This window comes from Fistularia commersonii, chromosome 19, assembly GCF_037954325.1.
Source record: "Fistularia commersonii isolate RoL2024-O1a breed Wild chromosome 19, RoL_Fcom_v1.0, whole genome shotgun sequence".
NCBI classification, from domain to species: Eukaryota; Metazoa; Chordata; class Actinopteri; order Syngnathiformes; family Fistulariidae; genus Fistularia; species Fistularia commersonii.
This window is the reverse complement of record NC_141302.1, coordinates 7,692,590-7,705,499: the sequence shown is the minus strand read 5'-3', so window position 1 is coordinate 7,705,499 and position 12,910 is coordinate 7,692,590. Positions and strand designations below refer to the sequence as shown.

Sequence of the window (12,910 nt, the reverse complement as noted above, 5' to 3'; positions counted from 1 at the left end):
TATTTATTTGTTTAAATAAACTAATAAAAGTGAGATTGGAAGTAAGTCTAGTGGCACAGATAAGTTTTTATTTCTGGATTTGACAATGACTTTTTATTTATTCATCTTTGTATTGATTTTTTAGTTGATTGACCTCATAACTAATATTTGTTGTAACAGTGAAACTTGTTTGCCAAAAATAATTACTGATTAAGACTTATCACTTAGCAATGACAAAAGTTCTGGTGTCTGTCTGGGTCTTGAAATGCTTTTATATAAATAGCAGCAACGGACCACTGAATAAATAAACCCATTTGTATTTTGGATTTCTTTTTTCTCATCAGTTAATATTCCTTGTTAGTCCTCCTGTCTTTCCCTTACCAAAAAGGTAAGGGAACTAAGACTGAATGTCTGTTCACTCTGGTCTGCTTTACCATAAGAGCAGTGATTTCATAAGCTGTAATAAATATTTCAATATTATTGCTGGTTAACCAATGGATTTATTGCAGATAGTCAATGTTTGACATGAGTTTGATGAGCTGCGGGAGATTTGTGAAATACTGCACATCTTGGCTCCAAACACTGGCGCAGGTCAAGAAGACAAGTAAGTTGGCACTATCCACTGAATAGTAGTGAAAATGTACCAAGATATGGCCAAGAATTTGTAGTTCTAGCTAAATTTGCAAAACATTCCTTTATGATTTATGGTTTTGATGACATTTTTGGCTATTTTTTAAATTTAGGATTCCTTTTTAGGAATTTCCTTTTTAATTATTTTCACAATTCGTCAACTTGTTAGATATCTTGTCTCTTGCTTTTTTTCCTCTTGTTTTAGAGGATTATTTCTGTCAGAGAAAGTTGTACTTTTAGTAGTTTTATGATTCAACCCGTGAACTTTAACATTAAATGTTTCCAATAAAGGCAAGTATCGTTACAACATTTATAAAAGCAGTTGGTTTTGTACTGAGTCTCCTGCCTGCTCTCAGTGTTGCTATATTGCAGATCTTTAGTCGTCAAAGATAACTGAAAGCTGAACAGAAACGTTGAGAGGATTTTTATCTCTTCATTTTGTGAGATAAATTCAAGACAATAGCTGTTTTTCACAGGTGTGTTACAATATAATTCAATGTTAATTGTCAATTATGCGGCCTGTCAATGTGGTATCAGATAGTCAATGTGGTATCAGATAGTTGTATTATAATCACCAGGCTAAATCTTTCGTTTTTTTTTCCATTGAAAAATACAAGAACTACAATGAAACAGAATGCAAGTAAAATTCTTCATCAAAATCCCTCCAATCTGTCATGTGAAAAGAAATAAAACTGCTGTTTTGGGATAAACAGTGAATGTTTATGCCTGAAACTGTCAAAAGCAGACCCAAAAAGTACAAGGGTGTGGTCTGTGATAGGCCTGAATGTTCAAAGCCTGCAAAACTACTATAAGTTAGTGTTTACCTCAGAATAGTCTTGAATATTCCCTCAAAAGAGCCTGTGACATGTCATTACATCTTACAACATGTGCAAATATGTGTATGTGTGTCTGATCTTATATGCTGCATTGAAATCTTTTGTTCTCAAAAACATGGCATTGTCATCTCATAACAAGTTTGACCAAGTGGCATATGATTCAAGTGGAGGGAGGAAACTGAGAGCAATATTTATGATGAAGTCTTTGATCGCCAAATCTTTGACAAACTCTCAGAGAGGAGCAAACAGTGACAAATCAGTCACCCGGTGCAAGATCAAACACGGGAAATCCAAGAATTAAGGCAACTAAACCCAGCCGGGTAAACGTCAGAGAGGTAATCCAAAAACAGTCGAGGCTCAATCACCTGAGGAAGCCAGCAAGGCCAAACATGATGAACAGACAATCACAAAAACACAGAGGGGTTCCAAACATCAGGGGGGAGTGCTAACAGAGACTTGATTGAAAATTAAAAGAAGAAGGAATTGAAACAGAATCCAAACAGAAAACATTTAATGGTGTTTATAATCATGAAAATACAGAAAAAAAAAACTAAAGCATCTGTATATATTTATAGGTGTGTTGTATAAAAAAAAAATCAAATGCAAATTAAACATTATATTGAGGCAATAGAGATGTATGATAGAAAGCAGGGCTAAACTAACTACTTGCAAGAAAAATACCAGAAAGGAAAGGAATTTACAAAAATGCTCATCTAGATGATAGTTTGCAAAAGGCTTTCCCTTCAGATCTGCTAAATATATGATGCACTTCTAATCAAAAGTATATGTTTTATGTATAACTTTAAACATTCTGCTTATCAACCATTTTAAACAGAGCAGGAGAAATTGAATCCATGTTTCTAGCACTGCTGTTGTGACCAATGGCTGAGACACCGTGAGAAATAGGCAGACATGTGTGGCTTCTGTTATTACAGTCTGGATCTTGCATGAGAAGATGGTGGTGGACTGATCTCCGCCAATGTCTCTCCTCTGGTTCATATCCACAAGTATATATCTTTCCTCAGAGATATAACTCGGGTGGACATAAAGTGCTCCCACCATATCTGATACATCAACTTGACAGGCACCAGCAAGCCTGGATGAGTTCATGAAAAGTGCTGAGGATGTGACTTCGGCCCTTATCCACTTTATTAATGAGTTATTATGCAAGCTCATCAGCCAGGCCAGGCTCTGATGCTGCTCAGGATCATGCTTGCAAGGCACAAAATACTATGCTGTATAAAATGTGCTGCAGCTAAATCTCTTTTGACTTGATAATGACACAGCTACTAACTTGCACAACGGTGTCCTGCGTATGATACTCCCAAATATGCCCCGATTTGCGGTTTGACCATGTAAGGTTACCACAAGTAACACTGATAATTCCTTGTAGGCTAGTAGACTTTAAGATCCTAAATTGGCAAAGGTTTTCTGTGTGATTACCAAAGGAACAGCCTACCAAGTGTTTACACTTGCTTTGCGCTATTAAAGCAGAGCTTTAACCTAGAAATACTCAGCACGGACGTTTTATGGTAACTTTCTACAGTGCCACTCAAATAATAGCACGCAGTCACTCTAAATATACTTGTTATTGCACAGGTTATCCCAAAGGATTAGAAACATTTGACAAATATAATTTATTTTACACTTGAGAGCCTTTTTGTAGACAACAGAGCATATGCTCACTCATTCTAAGCCCCACAGGGAAGTGGCATCTGGCAAGAAATTATATTCAGCGATCCATGTGACGAGAGATATCCTTGTTGTCAACAGTTGAGGCCAACATCCTCCAGACCTGCATCATTCCTCCAGAACATATTTCTCTTATTCCTATGTCCACTTTTTATTTTAAACAAGGCTTAAACAAATTTAATACTGATGCTGTGAATTCTAATAAACTTATTACAGCAATCTGCAAATAATACCCTTACATTTGTTTATCAGTTTACTGGATTCAATTTAAAAATGTTTCCAGATGTAGATGTGACAGCACCCTGTACAGTTGGGATGATTATGGACGGATATCAAGGACTACAATGAGTGGCATAATGATTATTTTTTGTCCACCTCATGACTCTTTGATTTGTTCAGCTGCAAGAATTTAATTTGTCCATTTCATCTAAGTTTTGGTTATTTCTTGCTTATTCAAAAAAAAAATTCTACATCAGATTTTCAGGACCCTTTTGGCTTGTTTTTGTTTCTTGTTAATGTAAATGTTTTTAAATCTCTTTTTTTTAATACTTTTCCATTTATTCAGATTTCACAGACAATAAAAGAAACATTTGGATGAATTGAATTTTTGTGTATCACAGTTTTACATACAGTATATTGAACAAAATTCAAAATATATCGCAGTTAATATGTGAACACATACAACTGCATGGGGATGTCTGAACTGAAAAGTTTTTTTTTTTTTTTTTAAACACACTTAACATTCAATCCCAGTATACAGTGACTGCACATGAAATTACATCGTGCACGTATACCTGACAAAGAACCTATTAAAGAAGCCCAGGGTGCCACAAATGGTTATGATTAGCTCTGTACAGGTGTGTTCAGGCTAAACCTCCTTATGGCCAGAAGTCTGCATTTGTGTAAATGTCCGATTGCAAGAGAATGGCATAAGCAACCCCAGCTTGTCCTTTGGATGACAATGTAAAAGAACTTTAGAATGACATATAAAATGGCACATTTCATATCTTGCCTCCTGGTGAAAAATCAATGGCCAAATCCCTGGCACAATTCCAAATGAAAGGTGAATGAATGTCTTTCCAACTTTGTGTTCGGGGACAACTTGACAGCCTGGGCATATAAAACAAAATACCTTTCTGATATATTTCTTTCTCTCTCTCTCTCCTGCTGTCTTTCTCTTTCCCTTTCTTTTTTTGTCAAGATTACATTGATTTATCATAAAGTGGAGTAGATTTTGTCAATATTTGCTGACTGGGACCCAAAGCATTTTAGACTCTGAGTTGTGTTTACAATCCTGATATTAGAACTTGGTCACTTCTATGGAAGTAAGGTCAGAGAACGTCTCAATCATTGTCATTCCAATATCCATCTAACTATAGAGGCAGTGTCTGACATTATGGCAAAGATGTGAGCCTGATATGATCGGGGCCTGATAAAAACTAAAATCGCCAAGCAAATAAATAAAAAAATAATTGATATGAGTCAAAATAACAACAGTAGGAAAACTGACTCAGATCTTAGAGGTGACAATCTATTATCTTAGCCACTGTCAAAAATAATTATCCAAAAGCTGACTAACGTCCTCATTACAGCTTCCAATTTTTAGGAACTGTAAAGTTATTTGTTCAATGCAGCCTCAGGACGGCACTGGCCGGTGTCTCTCTGAGCCGGTCCCAAGCCTGGATAAATGCAGAGGGTTGCATCAGGAAGGGTATCCGGCGTACAACTTTTGCCAAAGCCAAACATGCAAATCAACCACAATAACCAGATCACACCAGATCAGTCGAGGCCCGGGTTAACAACGACCGCCATTGGTACCGGTGACCCATTGGGAACCAATGGAAACTGGGCTACTATAGGTCAAAGAAGGAGAGGAGGAAGGCGTGTTTGGAAGCAGAGAGAGAAAGGGAAAGGCAAGAGTCTGAGACTGATAGTATGGATTTTGAATATCGGGAGTATGACAGGAAAAGGTAGAGAGTTGGTCGATATGATGCAGAGAAGGAAAGTGGATATACTGTGTGCCTGTACTGACAAGAAGAGAAATGGAGTAGGAGTTATCTTGAAGGAGGAGTTTGTTAGGAACTTTCTGGAGATGAAAAGATTGTTGGCTAGACTTATGAGTCTGAAACTGGAAATTGAAGGTGTGATGCTAAATGTTAATACTGGCTATGCCCCTCAGGTGGGATGTGAGTTTGAAGAGAAGAAGTTCTGGAATGAGTTAGATGAAGTGATGTAGAATATCCCAGGAGAGGAGAGAGAGGTAATTGGTGCAGACTTCAATGGATATGTTGGTGAAGGCAATAGTGGAGATGAAGAAGTGATGGGCAGATTTGGTATACAGGATAGGAATGCAGAGGGACAAATGGTGGTAGATTTTGCAAAAAGGATGGAAATGGCTTTAGTGAACACTATTTTCCAGAAAAAAACAGGTACATAGGTTAACTTATAAGAACAGAGGTAGGAGCACACTGGTAGACTACATCTTGTATAGATGAGGTAACCTGAAAGAGATCAGTGACTGTAAAGTGGTTGCAGGTGAGAGTGCAGCCAGACAGCATATGATGCTCACTTGTAGGATGACAATGGTGGCAAGGAAGATCGAGAGGACAAAGGCAGAGTAGAGGACAAAGTGGTGGAAGCTGAAAAGGGAGGAGTGTTGTATGGTTTTCAGGGAGGAGTTGAGAAAGGCTCTGGGTGCTCAGGGTGAGCGTCCAGATGATTGGACAACAACAGCTCGTATTATCAGGGATACAGGTAGCAGAGTACTTGTTGTGTCATCTGGAAGGAAAGTATAAAAGGAGACTTGTTGGTGGATTGAGGAAGTGCAGGAGTATATACTGAGAAAGCGGTTAACAAAGAACAAGTGGGACACTGAGAGGACTGAAGAAAACGGACAGGAGAACAGGGAGATATAATGTAAGGTAAAGATAGAGGTAGCAAAGGCAAAACAAAGGGTGTACAATGACCTGTATGTTTGGTTGTACAGTAAGGAGGGGGAGAATGAAATATGCATGTTAGCGAAAAAGAGAGATAAAGATGGAAAGGATGTACAACAGGTCTGGATGATAAAGGATAGAGAGGGAAATGTAGTGGCAGATGCTAGAAGAGAGATAGGTTGATGGAGAGAGTACTTTTGAAGAGCTGATGAATGTGGAAAATGAAAGAGAGGCAAGGGTAGATGAGGTGACTATTGTAGACAACAAAATAGCAGAGATTTGTAAAAGTGAAGAGAGGAAGGCATTGAAGAGAATTAAGAGTGGAAAGGCAGTTGGTCCTGGTGATATACTTGAGAGGTGTGGAGGTGTCTATGAGAGGCTGTGGTAGAATTTCTGACTATTATTCAACAGGATCCTAGAGAATGTGAAAATGCCTGAAGAATGGAGACGAAGTGTGATGGTGCCTATATTTACAAAGAATGGGGATGGGATGAATTGTGGCAACTATAGAGGGATAAAGTTGATGAGCCATACAATGAAGTTATGGGAAAGAGTTGTGGAAACAGAGCAGAAGTCATCATTTGTGAACAGCAATATGGCTTCATGCCTAGACAGAGTACTACAGATGCAGTATTTGCTTTGAAAATGCTAATACAGAAATACAGAGAAGACCAGAGAGAGCTGCATTGAGTTTTTGTAGACCTAGAAAAAGCATATGACAGGGTGCCCAAGAGAGGAGCTCTGGTATTGTATGAGGAAATCTGGAATGGCAGAAAAGTATGTTTAACTGGTGCAGGACATGTATGCTTGCTGCGAGACAGTGGTACAGCATGGTGTAGGGGTGACAGAGAAGTTCAAGGTGGAGGTGGGACTCCATCAGGGATCAGCGCTGAGTCCCTTTTTGTTTGCAGTGGTGATGGACAAGCTGACAAAGGAGGTTGGGCAGGAAACTTCAAGGACCATGATGTTTGCAGATGACATTGTGATCAGCCACAGAATAGAAAGGAATAGAATTAGCAATAGCAAGCTGCAGTAAACAGTTAGCGAGTCAAGTGCAGCCATCCAACTATTTTTTGCCGATCACATCGGGCTGTATAGCTCACAAACGGTGAGGCATAAATGTAAATCTCCAGGGCAGCTTCTCAACTTTTTGGCCCAAAGGGATCTCATTCAAACTGTTCCTAAGGCGTCAAAGTTACTCCGGCCGGTGGTCACCCTTCCGGCTACGACAGCATGGTGGAGCGGTCATTCTCGGCACGGAAAAGACTCAAAACCTATCGACGGAACAGGATCGATCAAGGACGACTGTCTTCACTGGCAGTGATTTCCTACTTTCCAGAGTGATTGAGACTGAGATTTTTAAAGCTGAAGAAAGATAAGGAAGACTTCTACAAGAAAGTTATCGATGCTTTTCCTCAGAGGGAGCGGCGCATGGACTTCATTTACAAGGTAAGAGATAAAAACGTTTTTTTTTTTTTTTACATGTGCGTTTTTTGTATGCTACAGTTTGTAAAGAATGCTGATATGATATTCTTAACAAAACACGTCAACTTCTGCCAATAAAATGATTAATAAGCTACTCTGTTCATATGTTTGTAAATCTCACTCACCAGTCATGAACCTCACCGCACATCTCTGTATATACATACAGAAAATTGTCTCCGAAAATTAGAATATTGTGATAAAGTTCTATCTTCTGTAATGCAATTACTAAAACAAATATGTCATACATGCTGGATACATTACAAATCAACGGAAATATTGTAAGCCTTTTATTTTGATATTGCTGATTATGGCTTCCATCTTAAGGAAACTCAAAAATTCTCTCAAAATATTAGAATATCATGAAAAAGTAATTTATGTTTTTTCTAATTGCATTACAGAAGATAAAGAATTTTATCACAATATTCTAATTTTAGTTAGACAGTCCTATGCAGTCAACATGCCTGAACACTGGTAATATTGTGCTCCCTACCTAAACTTTTTTTTTTTTTTTAATTTTCATTTTTTTCTTTGGCTCTTAGGTTTACGCCAGTTGCAATTCTGATGATATACACTACATATCCATTCCCCTCCTGTATTATTTAGGTTTGCTGTGTATGTTACTTGCCCTTTGACTTTTATTCCATTTTTACATTTAATTAAACAAAAAATTAAATATCCATCATCTAAAGGGAACATTTTCAAGGGTTTTCAGTTTGTTCGTTTTTTTTATTGTGCATTTGTTTTCAAATGCAGACTGAACTTTCTTGACATTTCCTTCACTTTTCAGTGACTGCTTGTCCTTTATCATGAAACCACGTTTATTTTTAGCGCATGCATTTTTACTGACCCAAATATTTTCAGCATAGATTCTCTTCACGCTCACACAGTCCGCATTCTTGTTAACATTAGATGGAGAGATAACTCAGTGGGATCTTGTTTGAGATTCTTTCTCTTGCAGTATCTTAGGTTGCATTTTGAAATGTAATTGTCTTTAAGTCCTTATTGTTGCTTTTCTGATTTGTGTTCTTGTTACTTCCTCCGATGGGGGAGGCACTTTTATTTCTGGAAGTTTAATCAACTTTTATTTTTGCTGTTGCCTAATTTTGGGTTAAAGTTTGATACCCTTTTAAAGGGTTGTGGTATTGAAATGTGATTGTTTTTTTTTGTTTTTTTTTTAAGCTAACATTGCAGTTGTTAAATTTTATTACTCAAGTGCCATAGTGGTAGCTGCTATTGCTAAAAGTATAGCATATAATGTATTTGAAACTCAGATTTACTTGAGGAGGCAATGGGAAATTGTCAATTTGGCTTCATGTCTTTCCAAAGACAAATACAATATAAAAGTATCTCTCAATAACAAGTTCACTCAGGGATGAGCAGATCCTTGCAATTGGAGCATGTTAAATCTGAAGTGATAGGGCTCTGAACTAAAATTGATTTCTCGTCATTCATATTGCCCATTTTTCTGTCATTATAGATGAAAAAAAATGGGCCCATAGATTTGTTGAATTTATTTTGATTCTGATGTTAGTGGAATAACTTGTATTGGGGCTGGGCGGACAGGGGTTGATCTCTGGAGAATATTGTTGACAGGGGTTAAAACAAGGTTATGTTGTGAAGGTGTTTGTTCCTCTATCTGTTACTAATTCAATTTTCAATTTAGCTTTTTCATTCATGTATTTTAGGTATCCTTCAGAATATGACATGACTTTGTGGAGTAGGAGAGGTTTCTTTTCACACGACTGATTAAATGCCCTCCACTTTACTTATTTGGTACCACATGACAGTAAAAAGAACTATTCATATATATTGTTGCAAATTTATTAAAAGCCCTAAAAGCCCATATGTTATAATGGACCATGAGAAAATAATTTAATTAAAAAAAAAGTGTTTTACAATTTGTAAACCAAATATATAAATAAATGAGAGTCTAATCCATGACAATAAAATAAAAGACATTGACAGGCACAAGACAGACATTGAAAAAGAAAAATTAAATTCAGTTTTGACAAATGTGAAGCTTGTATTTTTTTGTTGTTGTTTTGTTTTTAAGAAAATGTCAGTGCTATGTTCTCCAACCTGTACTGTTGTAACATTAATCACAAAAATGCTTTTATAAAATGTATTGAAACACCTTTCGTGCACAGCTGTCTTACAACTGACACTCGGTCAGTTTTGGCCTGTTGTAACTACATTTTATTCTCTTCCAATTTGTTATTGTACAGGGACAGAAGGGCTAAGTATCAAGCCCTTGGAGCCCTTTAATGTCTCGCAGTATCACAACACTTGCCATCAAGGTGAGACCAACAGGACACACAACATTCACAAATCCTTGGTGACTTCATTAAGATGATTGCTTTCTTTGCCCAGGGCCACATGAGACACTGTACACATGGTGGGAGGGGCAGTGACGGCTGTTGAGGGAACTGTTTTTGTTATTGCAGGTAAGAGATATAGTATCCTATTTTACATAACGTGTAACATGTGATTGAACAGTGTCTCAAATCCTCTCCATAATTTAATGACAACCAACCAGCCAGGTGGCCAGTCCCCATTACAGGTTGCTAATTGGTGCATTGTTCAGCGCTTGGGCCCCTGCGGTGGCGTTGGTTTTCACAAGGTTCTCAGGTTTCCGCCCACAATCTCAAAACATCCAGTAAAGTGAAGGGTCTTAAATGCTTGTAATTGTGAATGAGAGTCACAGCTTGTTTGTTTAGATATGTGGCTCACTATGTATCGCTTGACAATTGATCCATGGTGTCTCTCACTTGTCATCTGAGTGTCAGTTGGGACAGAATCCCTCATGCAATATGAGTGAAATAGACATTGAATGAATTAATGAATGACCAAATGAAAGAAATCTCCATTGACAGTGATTCTGTGAAGTTTTTACTTGAAATGTCAGCCTGTCTCATCATCCTATGGATTTGAGATACATTTCTTGGGTACCCGGTTGAATGTTCTTCTTCTTTGATTCCTCGTCAATTTTGAGAAGCAAAAACAAGTAGCATGCCGTGCATAGTTTCATGTTTTGTCTAATTTCAGTCAGTTTTGAAGTTTGTTGTACAAGTGCTCATTTGAGCATATTGGCCAAATCACCTGTTTTATACGCAGAATCCAAACAATTTAGCTCTGAGTATCCAAGACAGAAGTTTTATGAGAAGTTATCAGGCCAATGCACCAAGGTTTCTACAGATTCCAATTCCTGAGACTTATCATTATGGGACACTTGTGGATCCAAATTGACTGTATCATGGTGGGTCAGTTTGGGTTTTCCCCTCTCTTCTTGTTGGCCATGAGCGTGGTGTGACTGCAGACTGGAGCCCCAAATGTTGTAAAGCACTGCACTTTGGCTCATTGCTTTAGGTGCGAAGTAGGTGCGAAGTCGGCACCTACTTTTGACTTCTCCATAGCAACATGGTCCCCTCCGTGGCAGGTGTGCCTTCTCTGTAGCTGCATACCTGCTTTTTTTCAATTAGAGTGGACTTCTCCACTCTAAGGACAACTTTTTCTACAGTGCGCCAATACTTCCACCATCCTACAGCAGGCAGATACCTTTGGATTTCACCAACAAGCAAACACAGCCAAAATTTACAGATTTCATACCACCGGAATTACATATCATCGTACACTCCCGTGAACACCATCACCACCCCCAGGATGGCCCTAAAGCACCGAGCCTGAGTGGGAAGACCAGCCCGAGGATGGCGGGCCCCTCGGTGACCACAATGCAATCATGGCAAGCGGGGTGGGCTACATGGTAGGCTAAAAGCCTGAGCCAGCTGACCACTGCACTGTTCGCCAGATGTGGAGTTTTTGCTGCTAAAATGCTGTCCCAATTATCTACCTAGGGAATTCACTGCCGTGTTTTTAGCTGCCATTTACATCCCGCCGCAGGCTAACTCCATGACAGCACTGGGCAAGCTCCATGACAACATCAGTGCGCTGCAGATGGTGCACCCTGATGCCGTTGTGATCCTGACTTCAAGTCAGTGCAGCTTGCGGACTGGTGTCCCCATGTACCACTAATATGTGGACATTCCCAGCCGCGACAAGAAGACCCTGAACCATGCATACAGGGCCGCACCCTGCCCCCACTTTGCACAGTCAGATCACATCCCTCTGTTTCTGTACCCCGTGTACAGACAGAGATTGAAACAGACAAATGCCGTAACCAGAGAAATCAGAATCTGGACCCTGGATTCAGAGGGCTTCCTGCAGGACTATTATACCACAACGGATTGGGATACGTTCAAATATGCATTAACGTTACACAACATCATCCTGAAGTTTGCAGATGACACCGTAGTGATAGGTATCACTGGTGGAGACAAAACAGCCTAAAGGATAGATGTGGCTAGTCTGGTGAGCACAACAACCTCAACCTCAACACAGACAAGACCAAGGAGATAGTAGTGGACATGAGCAAGGAGAGGAGACCTCATCAGCCACTGTTCCTCCAAGGTCTTGAGGTTGAGAGAGTGAGCAGCTTCAAATACCTGGGTTTCTACATAAGTGAGGACCTCACCTGATCCCTCAACACCACACAGACAGTCAGGAGGGCTCAATAGCAGCTCTACTTCCTGAGGAGGCTGAGAGTGTTTGGCATGTTACCTAAGATCTTCAACAATTTCTACAGCTGCATTGTTGAGAGCATCCTAGCCAACTGCATCACTGTGTGGTAAAGACTTTTCCATAGCAACATGGTCCAAGCACTACTGCTCTGGACCACAGACACCTGCAGAAATGGGGGATGCTGGATCTGGAAGACCTAGGAATTTTTGGTCTGTGCTTGTGTTTGAATAGAAAAATTAACATAAATAAAGTTACTGAGGGAAAGTGAATACAGCCATTTGATGGTGGTGCAGTGGTTTGTGCTTCAGCCTCAAAGCACTAAGGACCCTGGTTTGATTTTAACCAGGGGATCTTTCTATGTGGATTTTGCATGTTCTGCCCTTGGGTTTCATCTGGGCTCTTCTTTTTCCTCCCACAGTCCAAAAACATACGGCAGGTTAATAGGAAAAAAATTGAAAAATTGCCCCGAATGAGTGATTGAATAGTTGTTTGTCTATATATCTGGCCCTGTGATTGACTAGCAACCGGTCCAGGGTGTACAGGTGGGATAGGCTCCAGCATCACCTGCGACCCTATGTGCAGTATAAGTGAAAGAAAATCGATGGGTGGATGTTGACAAACAAATCCAAATGCAGGTTGTTTTTCACCTGTGAGCTGTCCTTTGACTACTTTGGGCATTCAAACATATGTATGTATGAATGTAAACGTTGCATGTTTGTGAACCGAGGCGTGTTTACAGGTTGATTGAAATGTTCGTTGGCCGATTTGATTGTGATT

The 12,910-nt window shown here is 39.2% G+C and overlaps 1 pseudogene; it reads right to left on the bottom strand.

The window, feature by feature from the left end:
* Positions 1-5,613: 5,613 nt before the first annotated feature.
* Positions 5,614-10,916, bottom strand: LOC147223619 (uncharacterized; annotated as a pseudogene).
* Positions 10,917-12,910: the final 1,994 nt, after the last annotated feature.